The sequence below is a fragment of the Saccopteryx leptura genome, chromosome 1 (assembly GCF_036850995.1).
Source record: "Saccopteryx leptura isolate mSacLep1 chromosome 1, mSacLep1_pri_phased_curated, whole genome shotgun sequence".
Lineage (NCBI taxonomy): Eukaryota > Metazoa > Chordata > Mammalia > Chiroptera > Emballonuridae > Saccopteryx > Saccopteryx leptura.
In genome coordinates, this window is record NC_089503.1 from 371206769 (window position 1) to 371225744 (window position 18976).

At 40.7% G+C, this 18976-nt stretch overlaps 1 protein-coding gene across 1 annotated transcript in view; it reads left to right on the forward strand.

The window, feature by feature from the left end:
- The first annotated feature begins 4892 nt into the window (after positions 1-4892).
- The window catches only part of LOC136387528 (putative adhesion G protein-coupled receptor F2P), a 43254-nt gene continuing 29170 nt past the window's right edge, over positions 4893-18976 (forward strand). Inside the window, exon 1 of the mRNA XM_066359225.1 lies at positions 4893-5031. The gene's annotated coding sequence lies outside the window, so the exon portion shown is untranslated. The remainder of the gene's footprint in view (positions 5032-18976) is intronic.

Below are 18976 nucleotides of genomic sequence, written 5' to 3' on the forward strand. Positions count from 1 at the left end.
AATTGAGTCATTGGTTATAGGAGGAAAACAGGGAGTAAAGGAAAAGAGGGATGAGGGAGAGGCAGATGGTCACTTCTTCTGTGTGCCCTGACTGGTAATCGAACTCAGGACATCTATATGCTGGACCAATGCTCTATCCACTGAGTTATTGGGAGGGCCTATACAGATTTTTCATGATGGCAACCATCAGACCTTTACAAATTTAGTTACAATGATATGAAGAACACCAGACTGGGGCAGAACTAGAAGTTTAGGAGACAGCCTGTGTGAACAGTTCTCAGAAGATTAGCAAGGAAGAAGACTTGAGGCAGAGTCAGTAGGAACTCATGGGAGACTTTTTGGTTTGGTTTTGTTTGAGGAGGGATGCTATTGGAATATATTTGCATGTTAATGGAATGATGCATTGTAGAGGGAGAAACTGATGAGTCAGGGGATAGAACATCTTAAGACATTTGTCCTTGAAGAAGTCTGAGGAGAAGGGGAAGGAGCTCTTGGGAAGGACCAGTTTTGACAGAAAGACAGACACTTCCTCTAAGGTGACAGGAAGGAAGGAGCAGGTGCGAGTGCATGCAGGTGGGATTTTGGGGTTTGGAGGTGAGCAGTGGATAGAGCTCCCATCTGATGGTTTCTATTTTCTCTGCAAAACACCAGGTGACATTGATAGTGTGAAGGGTGGGGAGAAGTATTATCAGTGTTTGAAGAGAGAGAATGTATGTCCTTAGTCATCCACGTTCCTGGGAGAATAAACCTGCCAGTGAGTCACAGCAGGTCTGACAGCTGTGTGGAGGGCTGTGGAATTCTGTATTCATTATTTTAGAGAGAAACTACCACGTTTTATATTGGTCCAATCTAGACACACCTCTGAAACTGGGATGCATTCTCCAATTGTTCCATAGTTTCCTAGCATTGTTTTTTTTTTTTTTTTTTTTTTCTTAGAGGTCCATAAAACAGTGGGCATTTTGTTTTGTTTTGTTTTTGTTTTTGTTTTTTTAATTTTTTTTCTGTATTTTTCTGAAGTTAGAAACGGGGAGAGACAGCCAGACAGACTCCCGTATGCGCCCGACCGGGATCCACCTGGCACGCCCACCAGGAGGCAATACTCTGCCCCTCCAGGGCTTCGCTCTGTTGTGACCAGAGCCACTCTAGAGCCTGGGGCAGAGGCCGAGGAGCCATCCCCAGTGCCCGGGCCATCTTTGCTCCAGTGGAGCCTCAGCTGCAGGAGGGGAAGAGAGAGACAGAGAGGAAGGAGAGGGGAAGGGGTGGAGAAGCATATGCGCGCTTCTCCTGTGTGCCCTGGCCGGGAATCGAATCCGGACTTCCGCACGCCAGGCCAACGCTCTACCACTGAGCCAACCGGCCAAGGCCACAGTGGGCATTTTCTAATCAGTGGCATCTTAGAGTCAGTGAAGTATGGTGGTTTTACCCGTGCCAGATTCAGCTGCTTGTGCGATGACATGGAGAAGACATTTCTTTCAAAGGTCAGGTTTCAAAGATGAATAGATAATAGCTTGACAATAGCTGTCAATCACAGAAGCTATTTGAGCCCACTCACATACATGTAATTCCAACCTTACTGTGAGTGCTGTCTCCTGATGTGATCAGCTCTGTATTACTGAAGATGTTTCCTCTGGAGATTTGGTCTTGCAAGGACCATATTTATGATCTTCTGCCAGTTTAAGACTATCATAAAATTTTCTTGCAAACTCAACTCTCATGAAACAACAGTTCAGTATTTCTCTGCCAAGGTGTTCAATGTTGGACGCTCAGAAGTTGTGTCTTATGTAGAAAGGTGGTTATTGAAGAAAGAATCCAGAGAGCATATATATCTATCCATCAAATACTTATTAATTATCTATACTAAGCAGTCTATTGGTTTGGGGGGGAAAGAAAAAGAAATAAAATCTGGGTCTCTGACCTATTGGAGCTCACACAGACTAAAACACAGAGTTGTCACCAGAGGTATTTATTCCTCTAAGCACGTGTGTGGCACATATCTATTAAGCTCCTGTGAAGTGTCAGGCACCGTTTTAGGTCCTAGAAATACAAAAATAATAAAAGTGACAAGATTTCTGCCCCTCTAACCCTTGAAGAATAAAATTAACCAGTATTATTCCCAAGCATGACGAATTATATAGATAAAAATGTAAGTGGACCACAGGTGAGAATGATTGGGGTGCTGCCTTAGGCAGGGTGTTCGGAAAATCAGTTAAGTGACTTTGGTCACAAGTAATAGAAGACCCAACAGTGGCACAAGTCTTAAGAGCACTAATTTTTTTTAATTGAAGTTCCAGCGGTTATTGCTCTTCCGATGAGTTTAGTAATTTAGTGGTGTCATTAAGGACCAGGGATCTCCCATTCTTCTATTCCCATAACTTTGACAAATTGTCATTTTCCTCAGGCTTGTTGCTTCATGGTTGCAAGATGGTTGCCACAGCTGCAGGCATTGCACTCTCTTACAGGTTTGGAAGACAGAAAGGAGAAAGAGGTAGGGGAAGAGGGGCAAGATAACTTTTTTTCCCCCAAATGTAGCTTCCTCATTTTATCAGGAAAAAAAATCCTGCCTAGAAGCTTTCTCCTCCCTTCAGCTGACTTCCCTAAAAGGTTATTGAACACAAATAGTCACCTGTCTACATATAATTCAGGACTAGAAAAGAAAGGACTTGTATTGACACAGTTGGTTCAAAATCATTGTGAGTTACCTAATCTAGATTTTTGCAAGAAAGGAGATAGAATGGCCTTGACTAGAAAAATGATGGCTACCAACCCTGGGAATGCTTCACCCAGGAGCTGACATTTAAACTGAAACCTAAACAATGAGGTGGCGCTAGTCTCATGTGCCATGTACGATGGTGGTACTGGGCCAGGTGGCTGATCATAGAAGGTGAGACATTGAAGGAGACACTTGAGGACAAGGGTGAGTCAGCCAGGTGAAGCTCAGGGTAGAGATGGGTGGAGGCCTTTCAGGCTGCTGTAAGAGGCCAATGGAAGAGAAAAGGGATGCCAACCAATTTCACATTAGACTAGAAAAAGATAAACAAGATAGGGTAGATCTCAGCCCTGGTGAAGGTGACTTCAGAGGGAAATATTCAGATTCTAACATTACAAAAGCAGCGACGGGGTAAATGCATGCAAAAGGAGGCACAGCTCAGTTTCACCGTAAGTTTTGGAGGAGACTTTCTCAAGAGATAGCTGAGTTGAATCACGATTGAGGACAAGAAGTTTGCCAGCAAACAGGTGCGAAGGATGTCATAGATACAGGGCACAGCATGCACAGAGGCCTGGAGGCTTGAAACAACACAGTGAAAACAGTCAAGAATTATCAATCTCCTGTTAGTCAGAAAGCATCTGGTGAGCACGCAGAAGCTATGCTCCAGAGCTCTGCTTTATTTATATAGTTGATGCCAGCACCTCCCTTTTAGAAGGTTGAGAGTCCCAGACGAGAAAAGCCAAGTTGATTTTCTGATTAATACAATATGAGGTTAGGCTTGGGTGATCTCCAAGAACATTTCCACCTTTTGTATTTCTGGTCTCTAGTAGATACTCAATAAAAGTTTATTAAACATCTAAAGTAGGGACAATCTTTCTGGCTGCCAAACTTTGCTCATCAATACGAATTGGATGTGACCTTCCAAGCCTGGCTTACCTCTGCCAGCTCCAGGGAGTGGCCCTGGGCTCTCAACCTCCATCACCCTTTCCCTGCCTCAGACTTACTGCTCCAGCTTTTAACAGAGAAGACCTTAGCATTTTTCACATTTGTGTTTCTTCTCTTCCCAGTTATATTGTCACCTCTTAGTGCCTGTGGGTCCTATTTTATGTAAATCAATACAAACACAAATATGTATATGGCACATTAGGTATAGGAATTCAATGAAAATATTGAATTTTCGCACCTGCTGGACAGACATGACTGGATTTCAACCCCAAAGGTGATTCTCAAATCTCTGGTCCCTCCCTCAAAGATCCCGAGCAATCCATGAAGCAAAATGAAGATGAGGGAACACTGTGATTATAGATCAGGGTGCCTCTCCCTATGTTGCAAGAACATCTTAGTGAAGGGTTTGAAAAATGCCACACCTTTGATAAACCTAAGTGTGGTTTTTGAATTATGGGCTTGGGAAGGCTAGTAAGTACATGATTGCTTAAGAAAAAAAAAAGAAGAAAAGAAAGAAAAACAATTTTTAGTGTTCAAAGTGAAAAAGGAATGTCACTGTCCACATTGCCTTCTGAGAACCTTTCTCTTTGTGTCAATAAGGCTAGGTTATGCTGAGGTAAAGAATAGCTCCCAAATTTCAGCCACAAAGAACAATAGAGTCGAATGGGCTTATGCCCAACTCAGGTGAGCAGGACTTTTGGCTTCTCAGTCACTCAGTGACCCAGGCTGATGGAGTAGCTACCATTTTGAATTGCTGATTACCATGGCAGAACAACTCGCATGACCTCATTAAGCACAAGGAGGTTAGGAATTACAGTGCTACCTTGTGCCTGGAACCAGGGACAACCAGAAGTGATTCGAGAAAACACTACCATAATCCTAATGACCAGAAGACCAGACAAGGACGGAGCTCTGGGCATCAGCACTGCTCTTTTCCATTTTCAGTTGTAGGCAGATTCACCGGGACGTTCGTAGCCATGGCCAAGTACCACGGATCCCGTGCTGCCTCCATAGTCCTGGATCCCTTCCCAAAAAGGGAAGCCTTTGCTCTTTGTAATAGTCTGTGTGTCACCCAGCATCTGACTCACCTCTTCTCCCGCACGCTGCCCCTCCCATTGCTGGAGCTTGTCCCATGCAGGACTGGTCTGTCAGGCTGCAGGGCCCTCGCAGCTGGGGTTGGCTGCCTGTGCCAGGGCAGGACCCAGCCTGACTGCCTGGGCCTAGGAATCGGCCATTCGGGGCTAAGTTGACGGCTCAGTGATACAGGAACCCAGCCTGCTGATTTGTGGCAAGATATGTCAATGGAAAGCTACTGACGCCCTTGTCTCCTGCTGCCGGGGGTCGGGGCAAAGTTGCTGGTGACTTGTTGGCTAGCCACAGTGAGTAGTCCCATGTCCTCCTCCTCCTTCCAATGACTTTTTTTTGGTGAGAAATTTTAGAAACGAGATGCCAATTACGATTCTACAGGTACGAGGCTTTGTTATTTGGGGTCTACTGAATAACATACAAAGTAAATACTAAAAAGGAATTAAGTAACTTGGACTTATATAATTCAATAAAAGCATTAGTCTGGTATAAAAATATTTTTGTTTTTATTTATTAATCTCTGCTCCTCTGACCTCATTCAAATATCAGTGCCCCAGAAATTGAAATCTTTGAAGAAATTTTCTTTTTCTAATAATCTAAAAGTGATGTGCAAATATACAGACTAATTATCTGTTTTTTAAATAATTTCCTCTCTCACCCAACTTTGTAATATCTTATCTACAATTTGGACTTATTATCAAGGCACAACCAGATTTAAAATCTCCTTGTACACACAGGAATCTTTTTACACCTTCACAAAATAAATAAATAAAAAGATCCTGCATTTTCAGTTACTAACCTACAGCATTAAGAATTCTTGACCTTAGACATTATTTTTTACAAATCAGTATTTCTCAAGAGAAATGTAAACTTTGGGAAGATTTCTCTTGGTTTGTAAGCTGGTCTGTATGATGTCATTCTTTGTACTGGGGGAGGTGATGCCCAAGTATCTACATTTCCATCGATTTTCATATCATTCCTTAAAACATGGTTATAACTGATACTTAATTCTGTTCCTTCCCTTTTCTGCAGATTTCTTTGTCAGTATTTGTTGAATGTGAATTTCAAAAGTTTAGTTTGCTTAGAAAATTTTTATCCTTTGAATTCTGACACATGGGTTTTCCCTCTAAAAGGAACTTACAGATAAAATAATGAGGCTTGAATTAATTTCACATTATTTTTAGTTTATTGCATTTCCTCCATTAAAGCTCATTCAGATTCTTATACTTTGGGGAAACCGACTTATTTGTAGCTCAGAGAAATTATTTCAAGTACATTTCTGGGCAAATGATTAGCCTTAAAAGAATGCAAAACTTGTCTTTAGAGATTGGATCTAGAGATCATACAGCACCAAAACCCCCTTTTGACTGTATTTGCATAGTATAGAGTTACAGCATCATTGTGTTTTTGCCAAATGAATGAAAATTTGTAAACAGAAGCCATGACTCTTATTCAAAGACAATGAGAACAGCAGACAGCTCCAAGCCCGGTGACAGCCTGGTCTTTCTAAAGCTGGACTTTGGAGCGGGAGAACAGAGGTTGAGGGGTAGAATTCTTTGGCTCTAGGCCCAGGCGATAATGGGGTACAGGGTCAATGGAGAATATTTCTAAATATGGCTGAAAAAATATCAGAAGCAACTAATAATCAGTCTGCCTCCTGTTATCAGCATGTACAGATTCTAAATCACATCACCAGGAAAATCGCTTCTTGCTGCTGGAGCACACCCCAGCCAGGCCCCCTCCCCGTTCTCCTGGGGTACCGAGTCCACCGTTGTAGAGGATTTGATTTAACCCACCAGTGGGAAAACGGCCTATTTTAGAACATCGTTTCTGTTTCCACAGAACCCATCGCTTAGCATGCTGTCTCGTTATCTTTAATCCTGTTATCTTGGGAACCCATGCATTTAAAAAAAAAAAAAAAAAAGTGTATGTCTTTTAACATAATCTTCATCTCTCAAGCCAATAAATCCCCTGATTTCAATTTTATTTAAGGGTTAGGCTGTAGAATCTTTATTGTTTCTGCATATCATTCCTGGATCATTTGATTTCAATGAACAAGTTTCTAAGTCACCGGGATTTTGTTATAATGATATCAGGGTATGAAACACAGGATCCTGCGTGTCTCCAGGACTCTATGTTGGCCTTTGTCCTCGGCGGGCGGCGTATCTGCTTCATTCGGCGCTAGCTGTCCTTTCTGTACTTGGGCTGTCCTCCCTGTCATATTGTTACCACCCGGGGCTGTTTGCAGTTCTGCATGGTAATATCACCACGGGAGATGTTTTAAGAGCCCATTCATCTCAAAATGTTAACAACGACTGCAGTCTGGGTGAGGGGGGTGTAGGTGTCCGCTGTGCTATTCTTTCAACTTCTCATAGTAATGAAATTATTCCAAATATGAAGTTTTGAGAAAGAAATCTTGATGTTGAAGCCTTACCGCCCGAAAATCTGATTCAATGGGCCTGAGGAGGATCCAGACTGGTAATTTTATTTTTAAAAGCCCCTCTAGGAATCCTAATGTGTAATCAAAGCTGGAAATTGCTACTGCTCTAGAAGCGAATGGGTCCCTTTTCTTTCTTCCTGTCAAAGTACGAAAATTCCTGTGGTGAGGACCGGTGGGCCAGCTTGGCCCGGCTGCTGTCCCCTGACCCGGTCAGCAGTGTGAAGCACGTCATTCAGAACAGCTGCATGCACAGTATACAAGGTAGATAACATGGGTGAGGCGAGGGAACAGCTAAGCAAAATAATTAATAATATGATGATGATGATGATAATAGGTGGCCAGTGTATTCCTCCATCAGAAATGCAAATTGAGTCCTGCACTGATAAACCGGAGAACATCTGGCTATTGAGAAGCCAAAGATATTTCATTATATCATTGTTTTGAAGAAAATGGAGTGATGGAGAATTATTCTTTGTCAGCTTAAATGTTTCATATTGAAAAATAAAAATGAAATATCTGCTCACAAAACTTAGGGGACATTTTATCGCTTCATATTCATTTTGAAATATCTCCTAATTTTTGTGAGCCATATATAATTAATAACAAAAATAGAAAACTCTGTCCCTATCAAAGCGGGCCTTACAAATTGCTATGTGTTACATAACGATAGAAATACCATTAAGGAAGGTGATGTCTAGGCCTAATGTTCTAGTGAAAGCAGGTATACATTGTATTCCATGACTTGTCTGATCTTTAAAATTTCCCATGGCCATAAAGAAATTCTCCAGATCAGTAGGTTCCGAGTGACCCCACCCCTACCCTGTATGTCTTGCCATAGATTCTGTTCGTTTTCTCTTTGATGGGGCTGCCTTTTGCCAAGGGTCTGGCCGAATTCTGAGAGTCTTAAGCAGTGTCAAATTGTCTTGTTGCCCGAAGTGAGTGGCACTGTCACTTCTGTGCAAGTTTGGACATGGAGACCTTTTGTGATGGTCCTCAATGTCATGGACCTCAGATTGTATCCGAGGTCACCCACAGAAGGTCCTGTCACCTCTCAGGGCATTGGGTCACCAATGACCCTGGTGTCTCTGTGCTTTCGGAGGACTGGTATGCAGGAGATGCATAACAACGATGGAAATGGCTGAATGGTGACATGTCTCCAGCTTATCCTGAAAAGAGAAGTGGGCTCCCTGTATCAAGAACAGGACTTTAGGCATGAGAGAGACTGTGATTTCTGAAGGAATCAGAGCAGGAAGAGATAGGAAGAAAAGGCATGAAGATAGATGAGGAATTTCACAGTTCCCTGCCCCAGACAGTCTCTGCTGATGAGAAAATGAAGAACTGGTGTGACCTCTGTGGACCCGGTTAGTGGAGGGGAGAGTGGAGAACAGATGTATCAGTGCGGGCGAAGCGGGCCCAGTACGGAGGCCCAAAGCCCAGCAGTGATTGTGCATTTAGCAGAAGCTAGCACAGAGAAGGCTTATCTTTGCATGTCTCTCCCAATGCTGAAATCAGAATGTCATCGTTCTGGAGAAAAGAAAAAGGTAAAGAAAAGAAGAAATTCTGAATTGATCAGAAAAGACCTAATTTAACCTGACAGTCAATGAGCTCACCTTGCATGTAGGAAAAATTTTTTTATCATTGGCACAAATGAGGACTCGAGTACAAATTTCATTTGATTATAGTGCAAAAAAAAAAAAAAAACAACAACAACCCTGCAAAACAAAACAATTACATCTTTTTCATGATTGCTACATGTGTACTGCTCCACATAGACTTTGTGTACTTGTTCTCACTGTAGACTTTAAGTACTGATTCTTCCTCCAGCGATTGATCCAAAAGACTAGCTTCTCTCCAAAGTGCTGACTGTGTATGAGATTTTCCAGCCTTTCCCCAAGCCCCGTGTGTCTTAGTACTCCCTGGACGTTGTCCTCCATCTGGATCCCGTGTCCTGAAGTGTTTCAAAACTTACTTGTTGCAAAAGTCTCTTCCCGCCCAGGAACCAGATTGTAAACAAGTTGCCCTTTGAATAGAAACATGGATGCCTCGGCCATTCTCTCCTTCATTGAACATGGAGAATGAGAGTAAATTAACAATATTTTTCGACATTCGAAGATTAAGAGAGTCTACCACCCAAAACTCATTAAAAGAAGCTTGAAATGATACAGTCTAGCAAGAAGTAAAATGAATATAGAAAAAAAGGAATGAAATACAAGAAAGAATATGAAGAGTAAGGGACCGAAGAAAGATGGAAGATTTCTTTTTCAATTAAACTAGATAGAAATATCCTTTCAGGTTTAAGAGTCAGATGGTTCCTTGTTTTTATATTGTTTTTTGTTTCTGATGATCAACTTGGGGAGCATTTTTCTCTTTCTACTTATAGTGGAAAATAGGTAGCCATGGCTTTTTCACATATATATTAGTTGTGAATATTTTCATATATATATAATTATATATATAATATAAATAAGAGAGAATATCAAATGTCAAATGAGACAAAGTTCACAAAAATATCATAAAACTATTTCAAAAGTGATCTAAAACTCCAATTTATGATATAATTAAAAGTATCTCTGGTTGAATACATATACATATTTCAGTGTGATCACCATGGTGTTGAGTCAGGAAGTCCACGTTTTTAATCCTTTTACTGCCATGCTGATCAAAGGAAGAATGCCACTTAAAATTTCTCACTTTAATATTCTCATTTTGTGACAAGGAAATAAAATGATTACTAATCATTGAGCATACTTGCAAGGATTTATATATATAAATATTCAAATTTAATGATTTTATGAACATCCACAGATCAGAAATCATTCTTATGTGATGAGCTGTCATATATTTCTATCTTACAACAGTTACCTTATAACTATTTTATACATACATATGTGTGTGTGTGTGTGTGTGTGTGTGTATATATATATATATATATATATATATATATATATATATATATATATATATTATGCTGGGCTCTTTCACTTCTGGGTCTTTACTCTGGTGAACGATACAGTTCTGGGATGCTTTTGCAACCTGTTATGATTCACAGTTATCAGCAATGGATAACAAGATGGCTTTAATAGTTTTAAAAAATTGCTTAATTCTATTGAAATGTGAACAATGGTAGAAGTGCTTGGGGAAAAATGCTTGGGAGAAAATTTGCATTAATGGAAATTCATTATTCTTGAAATAAATTTTTCTGCCTAAAAGCAACTTACATATCAGCTCGACTATCTCATTTATCTTCAAGACTTACTTCTCCTTCTCTATATTTCCTCATGATTAATGTTATCCAACTTCACCCAGCTGCTTAGTCTAGAGACATTAACATCATCTTTTTCTGTGCTACCTTTCCACATAAGCTTTTCTTACAAACTTCTGTTTAGTTTTCTAAACACAAATTTTTAATAGTATTCACCTCTTCGCTCCTTTCTCTTACTCCTTTAGCCATGAGATCATCTGAATCCATCCCACCGCCACTGTGGTTCCAGCCCTCATTGTTGTCCTCCCGGACTGAGGAACGGCCTCTTCGCGGGCCTCCTGGATCTTGTGTCTGCCTTCTAACCTTCCTTGGCACTGTCGGCAGAATGATCTTTCCAAAATAAAACCTTATGCTGGCATCTGATGGGTATTTATCTTCCAGGGAAGAACCCCACTGCTTTACCGCGGACCGGAACTGCCTCATGCTGGCATCAGCATACAGTTAGCTGAATTCACCTGTGTCTCCCTTTCCCTTCACACACTTGATGCTCCACCTTTCTGACCTTCTCAGTCATCACTGGTTAGAACCTGCTGTTTCTCTGCTTAGAATATTGTTCTTCCTTGACCCCTGGCAAGGTCCACACTAATGCCACCCCGTTTGTGACATTTCCCCGATCTCCATTAGGGAGAGTTTATCACTTCTTGCCATAGGTTTTCAAAGTATATTTTGTATACCTCAAAGATGATACTTATGGCATTAATTTATACCATTTATGTTATCTGTTCTCCTCAGTTAGACTGTAGATTCCTAGAGAGCCAGACCACATTTTGTTTGTGTTCATGACCATTTCTGAAGCCAGAATTCGAATAGCAGAAACAGGTTCAAAGTATGTCAATGATTTTTGAATGAATGAATAAAGAAGTTAAGTATCTTGCCAAATGTCATTGAAAGGATGATGACAGAATTGAGGAAAAAACACAGATCTTGTCACATGGAGACACCCAATCTCAGAAATTTTTATTTTTTCCAATTGTAAGTCTAGTTATTTGTAGAAAAAAAAGATATATAGAGAGAAACATTTGAAAAAATATATATTTTTTGTAATTGATAATATTTTGATGTCTTTCTAGTGGTTTTTGTTTGTTTCTTTCTTTTTAAAAATAACATTTAGAAATTAGGAAAACCTCAAGTATAAATATGACACAAATAAATTATCGATATTTCCACCTCAAGAATTAGCTGCTGTTAACATATTTGGTTCCAGTCTATTCTTATTCACTCCTTCTTTTTTAAACCACTCTTTTATTTAGAAATAATATGTGTTTATTATTTAAAAAATTTAAAGAAAACAGAAAAGTTAAGAAATAAAAGTAAAAGAAATCATTCTTAATTTTGTTTCTTAGAAATAACTACTGTTAATGACTAAATATTATTTCAGATATTTTCCTGTGTATGTGTGTTTATATATATATATAAAGGACATGATAGATTGATTACTAGGTATAAAGAAAAGCAGGAGGCAATACAATTCTAAAGAGCTGATTATATGCATTTGTTATTTTAAATAAGTTAATAAGTTTACATTTATTTTAATTAAGGAACAAGTGGAACTTAAAAGATATTTAAACTTCTGAGATTTTTTCCTCCTTCACAATAATCTCTTGATCTATTTACTAGAAGATATTTCTTATGCTTAAGAAAAAGATTATGGAATATATTGAGATTAGGGGCAGTAATTTTTTAAAACTCTCTTGATTTTAGGCAGTGTGGATTTATTTCCCACAAGAAAGATGAGCTTTTAGCACCCTCATATTATTTTTCACCTCTTAATTTTTAACAGTGACATTTCAACTTATGTTTATCATTTCTCTCTTCTAAATTTCAGGAAATGCTCTTGTATTATATTTAAAAGTAATTTTTCTTTTTTATTTTTTTATTTATTTTTTTTTTTAATTTTTGTATTTTTCCGAAACTAGAAACGGGGAGAGATAGACAGACTCCCGCATGCGCCCGACCGGGATCCACCCGGCACGCCCACCAGGGGGCGACGCTCTGCCCACCATGAGGCGATGCTCTGCCCCTCTGGGGCGTCGCTCTGCCGTGACCAGAGCCACTCCAGCACCTGGGGCAGAGGCCAAGGAGCCATTCCTAGCGCCCGGGCCATCTTTGCTCCAATGGAGCCTCAGCTGCGGGAGGGGAAGAGAGAGACAGAAAAGAAGGAGAGGGGGAGGGGTGGAGAAGCAGATGGGCGCCTCTCCTGTGTGCCCTGGCTGGGAATCGAACCCAGGACCTCTGCACGCCAGGCCGACGCTCTACCACTGAGCCAACCGGCCAGGGCCTCTTTTTTATTTTGATTACACTTACTGTGTGCTCTTTTTCAGGGATTGCCATTATCCTTGCTTTGGATTATCATCCTCAGTCTTCCATTAATACAACTTTCTCTCTATCTGCATTCTGTTTTTCATTCTTACCAGCATTTCTGCTTGATCAGCTCAAGTCTTTCCTTTATATTGATTTGCCTTGTTGCCTCTTCTTTTGCTTGAAGTTTCCAATTTATGAATTCCATATTATTTTGACCTTTGAGGTTTTTCCTCAATCTGTTATTTTTATCATTTCTTCTTGAAGCTCATGTGTAATAAAAATATTATTCTATATTAATATTTTCTATGGCTTCAGCTAACTGTATGTGCATATATGGGTGTGTATGTTAGTGTGCATTCTCCATAATATGTTTGCAATGGTTAAATGCATTTCTGGTTGTCTTACTCATGTTACAATTGCTCTGATATATAGTGGGTGACTTCTTGCCCTTCGTCTCCCCATATGTGACACTACATTACTTTTTGCCATGCTATGGTTTGGTCTGAGGTCTGGGTATCTTTGTGCTCTGTTCAGGTTTCTGCAGGAGGAAGGAAAGCTCAGCAGTAGCCCTATTCTTAATGTACCAGGTGAGCTCTCAGCTAGGAATAGCTAGCACTCACAAAAAGATTGACTTAAAAAGGACTTACCTGAAAAGAATAAACTGAAGAGAAGTTAATGAAGAGATTCTTCACAAAGGTGAAGGCAGGCTAAGTGAACCAACAGGAAATAATGGGGAGCCAGGGGACTAGCAGGAGTCTATTCCTAGACCTCGAGAGGCAGTAGGAGGGAATCGCTGGATCCTGGTACACACTGTAGTCTGGAAGAGAGAATGCCCAACAGGAACCATAGCCAGAAGAGAGTAGTCACTATGGGTGGTGACCACAGAAGGAGGGAAAAGAGGAAATACATACCCGCCATGTTCTCATTCTCCCTGTCTTCTCTAATCTGCTCATGACTTCCATTAGAAGAACCCAACTGAAAGCCAGAAGCAAGACATGTCCAGAAGTCGGCTCTGTAGAGGTGAGCTCAGCTCTGCTACTGAGATTTTATTAAGTGCTCTGTAACCAGAATTCATTGTTCTGGGGCATTCTACAATAGTAGCAGAATTCTTTGTCTCTGGATTGTTTTTCTGACCACAATAGCTCTGGAGTCTTTTTTCCATCAGAGAGTCAGTCTCTATTCCTTCCCCCATTTACACTGTGTCTCCAACACCCCCCCCCAAAAAAAACTCTTTAGTTAGAAGAAGAAAAACAAAAGGACTCTCACATTTTGCTTCTCTTTAGATTTCTAGGTATTAATAAGGTTTCTGAAAATATTTTTCTACTCTGTTATCTGGATTAAAAAAAAAGAAAAGCAGAATAAAGTTTAAGAGCTGTGCTCTGTTTCTACATCCCAATCCACTTCAAACATGTCTACTTCTTTCCTTAAATAGTTTTGAAGTTATTCTCTTAAGTCCTGCTTCTTTTCTCATTTTGTGGTAATAATTGAAGTTTTTGCTATTTCAGTGTTTTGTTAGTGCTGGGCAAAATATTCTATGATTTATTGCCAGCCAAGTATCTTTTTTAAAATTGAATTTATTGGGGTAACCTTCATGCACTGTTGGTGAGAATGCTGATTGGTGTAGCCACTGTGGAAAACTGTATGGAGTTACCTCAAAAAATTAAAAACAGAACTGCCTTATGACCCAGCAGTTCCACTTCTGGGAATATATCCAAAGAAACCTGAATCACAAATTCAAAATATTATATGTATTCATATATTCATTGCAGCATTGTTTAAAATAGGCAAGATTTGAAAGCAGCCCAAGTGCCCTTCAGTAGACGGATGAATAAAAAGTGTGGTGCATTTAACAAAGGAATACTACACACCCTTAAAAAAGTAAGAAATCTTACCCTTTGTGACAACATAAATGGTCCAACCAAGCATCTTAACTGAGAAATCCTGCCAATGTTTTTCTGTGGAAGTATATATTTTAGAGCACCTTAATGACTATTTTTCCCATTAATATTATAAAATTGTAATATAATATACTACTACCTCATACAGATATGTTATCAAAGCTCTTCATAGATGTTGTCTTAATGTTTGTGCAATTTTTAATGTAGATTTATCATACCTCACTACCCATTTTGTTATTGTTTGGCATCTACTTTGTTCCTGTAGTCATAGCTTTGCTACTTTATAGGCAACTGCCATCAGAAACTTGCGTGCCATGCTCTTCTCTGCACTTTAAGATTTCCTATGAGATAGAGTCCCCAAAGTGCTGTGGTGCAGCAACAGCGTGGGCTTATCTGCCTACTTAGAGTTCGTTTCCAAATACCGTATACTATTACCTTCATCTTCATTTCTGCTGGCAGCCTCTGACTGTCAGATCAGATTCCCTCTTGGTGACTCACGAGGTCGGTGATTCTTGGGCACACCTTCGGCATCTTGTGCCTGACATAGATGTCAACTGCACATGCTCATTCCTGTTTACTACTGACCTCTCCGCTGTGAGGAATCACCAGCACTCAGCGCTGCTTGAGACCTGCATGCAAAGGAGGAAAGTATCCAATTCGAAAGAGGCTTAGAGAAACTGGCCCAGGCTCAGGGAAACCAATACAAATGATTTCAAGTTCTAAAAGAGTGGGCTTCTGGGGAAAGTGAGCATTTACTTAAATATATGGGCAGATAGCTTTGTGAGTACAGTTTGGGGCATGGAAAATCATCTTTGTTCCCATGAATTCAGCCTATTGACATAGGTCAGCATCTAACTTTGGAGAGGTTACCCCTAGAAAATACCTGTTAAAATGTACACCTACCTGGGTTGACTAAAATTTTAAAAAAGAAAATTAGTATTTGTTTTCACGTGATGGATAGCTTATTTGATTAGTTAACTACTCCTTCTTGAGACTCAGAGGAGTTATAAAAGAGCCAAGAAAAAAGGTTCTTGTTATGGGAAAGGTTGCTTTAAAAGGGCTTTTGTTCAAGGAGAGAGATTCTAGATTGGACCTAAAGGTGAGGCCCTGAGCCTCTGGACACAGCAAGCAGATGACTCGGGATAGAAACGAGACAATTCTATTAACTTTGTACATTTCTTTAAGGTCATTTAAGCCTAGATTTCTCTCTCTCTCTCTCTCTCCATATATGTGTGTGTTTAGATTTCTCTCTCTCTCTCTCTCTCTCTCTCTCTCCATATATGTGTGTGTCTAGATTTCTCTCTGTCTCTCTCTCTCTCTCCACACACACACACCGTATTTTCCACTCCAGAAGATGCACCTGACTATAAGACACACCTAGGGTTTAAAGGAAGAAAATAAGAAAATAAATATTCTTTTTTTTCTTCTCTTTTTTTTTTAACAGAGGCAGAGAGAGAGTCAGAGAGAGGGACAGACAGACAGGATCAGAGAGAAATGAGAAGCATAAATCATCAGTTTTTCGTTGCGACACCTTAGTTGTTCACTGATTGCTTTCTCATATGTGCCTTGACCACGGGCCTTCAGCAGACCTAGTAACCCCTTGCTCAAGCCAGCAACCTTGGGTCCAAGCTGATGAGCCCGCGCTCAAGCTGGCGACCTCTGAGTCTCGAACCTGGGTCCTCGCATCCCAATCTGACACTCTATCCACTGTGCCACTGCCTGGTCAGGCAAAAGAAATATTCTGAACCAAATGGTGTGTTAAAATATTTAATAGGCCCTGGCTGGTTGGCTCAGTGGTAGAGTGTCGGCCTGGCGTGCAGAAGTCCCGGGTTCGATTCCCAGCCAGGGCACACAGGAGAAGCGCCCATCTGCTTCTCCACCCCTCCCCCTCTCCTTCCTCTCTGTCTCTCTCTTCCCCTCCGGCAGCGAGGCTCCATTGGAGCAAAGATGGCCCGGGCGCTGGGGATGGCTCCTTGGCCTCTGCCCCAGGCGCTGGAGCGGCTCTGGTCGCAACAGAGAGACACCCCAGAGGGGCAGAGCATCACCCCCTGGTGGGCATGCCGGGTGGATCCTGGTTGAGCGCATGCGGGAGTCTGTCTGACTGTCTCTCCCCGTTTCCAGCTTCAGAAAAAAAAATTTTTGCTCCATAAGATGTATGGGCATTTTCCCCTCCACTTTTTTGGGGGGAAAAGTGTGTCTTATGGAGCAAAAAACACAGTATATATATTTTTTTCTTTATATATTTTCTTTTTTTGCTAGAGATAGTGGTCTGTCCTTTTGCATTTCCAGTGACAGGAACAGAATGATGTAGTTTAAAAAACCCTGAATCAGAAGCAAGTCGGGTTCTTCCAATGATGTGGGGTCTGGACTTGGCAAAGCCACTGTCTATGGACGATTGAAATAACTTCTCTGCCAACCTCATACATTTTTGCGATGTCAAGGTAAAAGCCACTTGTGAAAATGTTCTGAAAGATTTAGCATACAAAAATCAGCTGACATAATGAAAAAGTTTTGATTGCAAATATGTTATTTAGTACCTGGGAGGTTGGGCAGGATCAACTTATTATTTTAGAAAATTGTGGAAATGACTTCATTTGCACAGAATTACTTGATAGAGTTAAAAGAGCTAATGTAGACACCATGCCAGACACACAGTAAACAAATAATAGCTGTTTGTTTTACTCTCCTCTTGCCTTCTTTAATATCTGCATTCGAGCAGGAGGGACAGGACTGGTCATTGACTAGAGGAGGAACAGTGGGATGGTTAGATGACAGACCTTATGCAATCTTGCAGCACTGAGATCATCTGGCGTGCATTTCCACAGAAAGTCTGAGAACTCTGATAGCATTTTGTGGATCTCACTTGGAACCTCAGGAATTCATGACCAAACCTAATTATGCACTCGTGGCCTCAGACTGTCAGCTGACCAAGCTGGTGATTGAAATCCTCCTGGGTAGCTGATAAAGTTTTGTCTGGAGCTTTGTTTACCTTTGCTGTGGTTGCTATTACAATCATTTCTTTTCTAATCAAGACTGAAGAGTCCAAGTTGTAGAAGGTTTTGTTTTGTTTTTGTTTGTTTGTTTTGTGGTCCCCCCCCCCCAAAAAAAATCATCCTATACAATCGCTCTAGTCTATCTCACTTGTGTGGGTAAATGTAGTTTTAAACTAAGCAACTGTTTGTTCTGACGGGACATCCACAGAACACGTCCCAGCATGCAGCTCACGTTTGCTTTCTGCCGGTTTTGCCTTTCACTAGTGAGCTGTGCCGGTTGCCGATCAACCCTATGGCTTCGGGGTGGAGGAAATCAGCATAGAGACAAGAAGGAATACTTTGAAATTAAATTGTATACAGAGATGAGAATCGTTTTTGTGGAGCCCGGAACTTTGGAATACTTCCTGTCGTGTCTATTCCACTCGCTTTGGCTCTTGGGGTCTGCAGGTCGCTAAGCACTATCCAAGTTCCCAGTCCCTTGATGGTGGTGCTTCCGAATCCCACTGGGGCTTCCCAGAGGCAGTCAAGGGACAGGGAAGAAGTCACCTTTATTTAATTTCTAGCTCTTAGGACATTGCTTGGAAGTGAGGGGCTCGTTTTCTCTTTATTGAATAAAGACATGAACACCGGAAGCGTCTTTTTCAGATTTGGAAAGCAGACAACAGAGACTAGGAGAACATAGTCTAGGTGGAATGGTTGGAGCTCTCTCTTGGAATCTGGTCATTGTGAGCTTTGCTGTTCTTTTTATCTTTTATAAGGAAGGAATAAAGTGGTTTCTTAGTTTTAAAAATAATGCCAGCACTGTATTTTGTACATTTTACTTTGTGAAAAAATCAGTGCTGATATAACTGCTTTATTTTATTTTATTTTATTTATTTATTTACTTACTTACTTAGGTGTGAATTACCTGAGATGACTGTTTCTTCAGGTTGTATGTTTGTGAGAAATTAGCCTTTTCTGAAGTGAATGTTTTGGCTTAGGTTACGTGAAACCAACGTTTTCAAACACTCGCTGGAGAGGGCAGAGGGACCCTGCAGTTAGCCCTGTGTTTCAGAACGGTGTGGGCTGGCCCCGGGGAAGGAGGTCTGAGCCACGGGAGACCTAGGGATCTCCACAACAGAGTGGGGACCAAAGCGGAAAGTGAGTGGTCAAAAGAGCAGATCGCTGCTACTATATATTATATTATATTTTACTTCCCGTTTGCTTCACCGAAACTCTCTGCTTTCACGGAACTGAATAAAGAATGCATGTGAAAAAGGCTTCCTGTGAATAAATCTGGAAGAAAAAGAAATGATGCTATTTAAGTCCAGATTAAAACATGCTCCTTTATTTAAAGAGCAATTA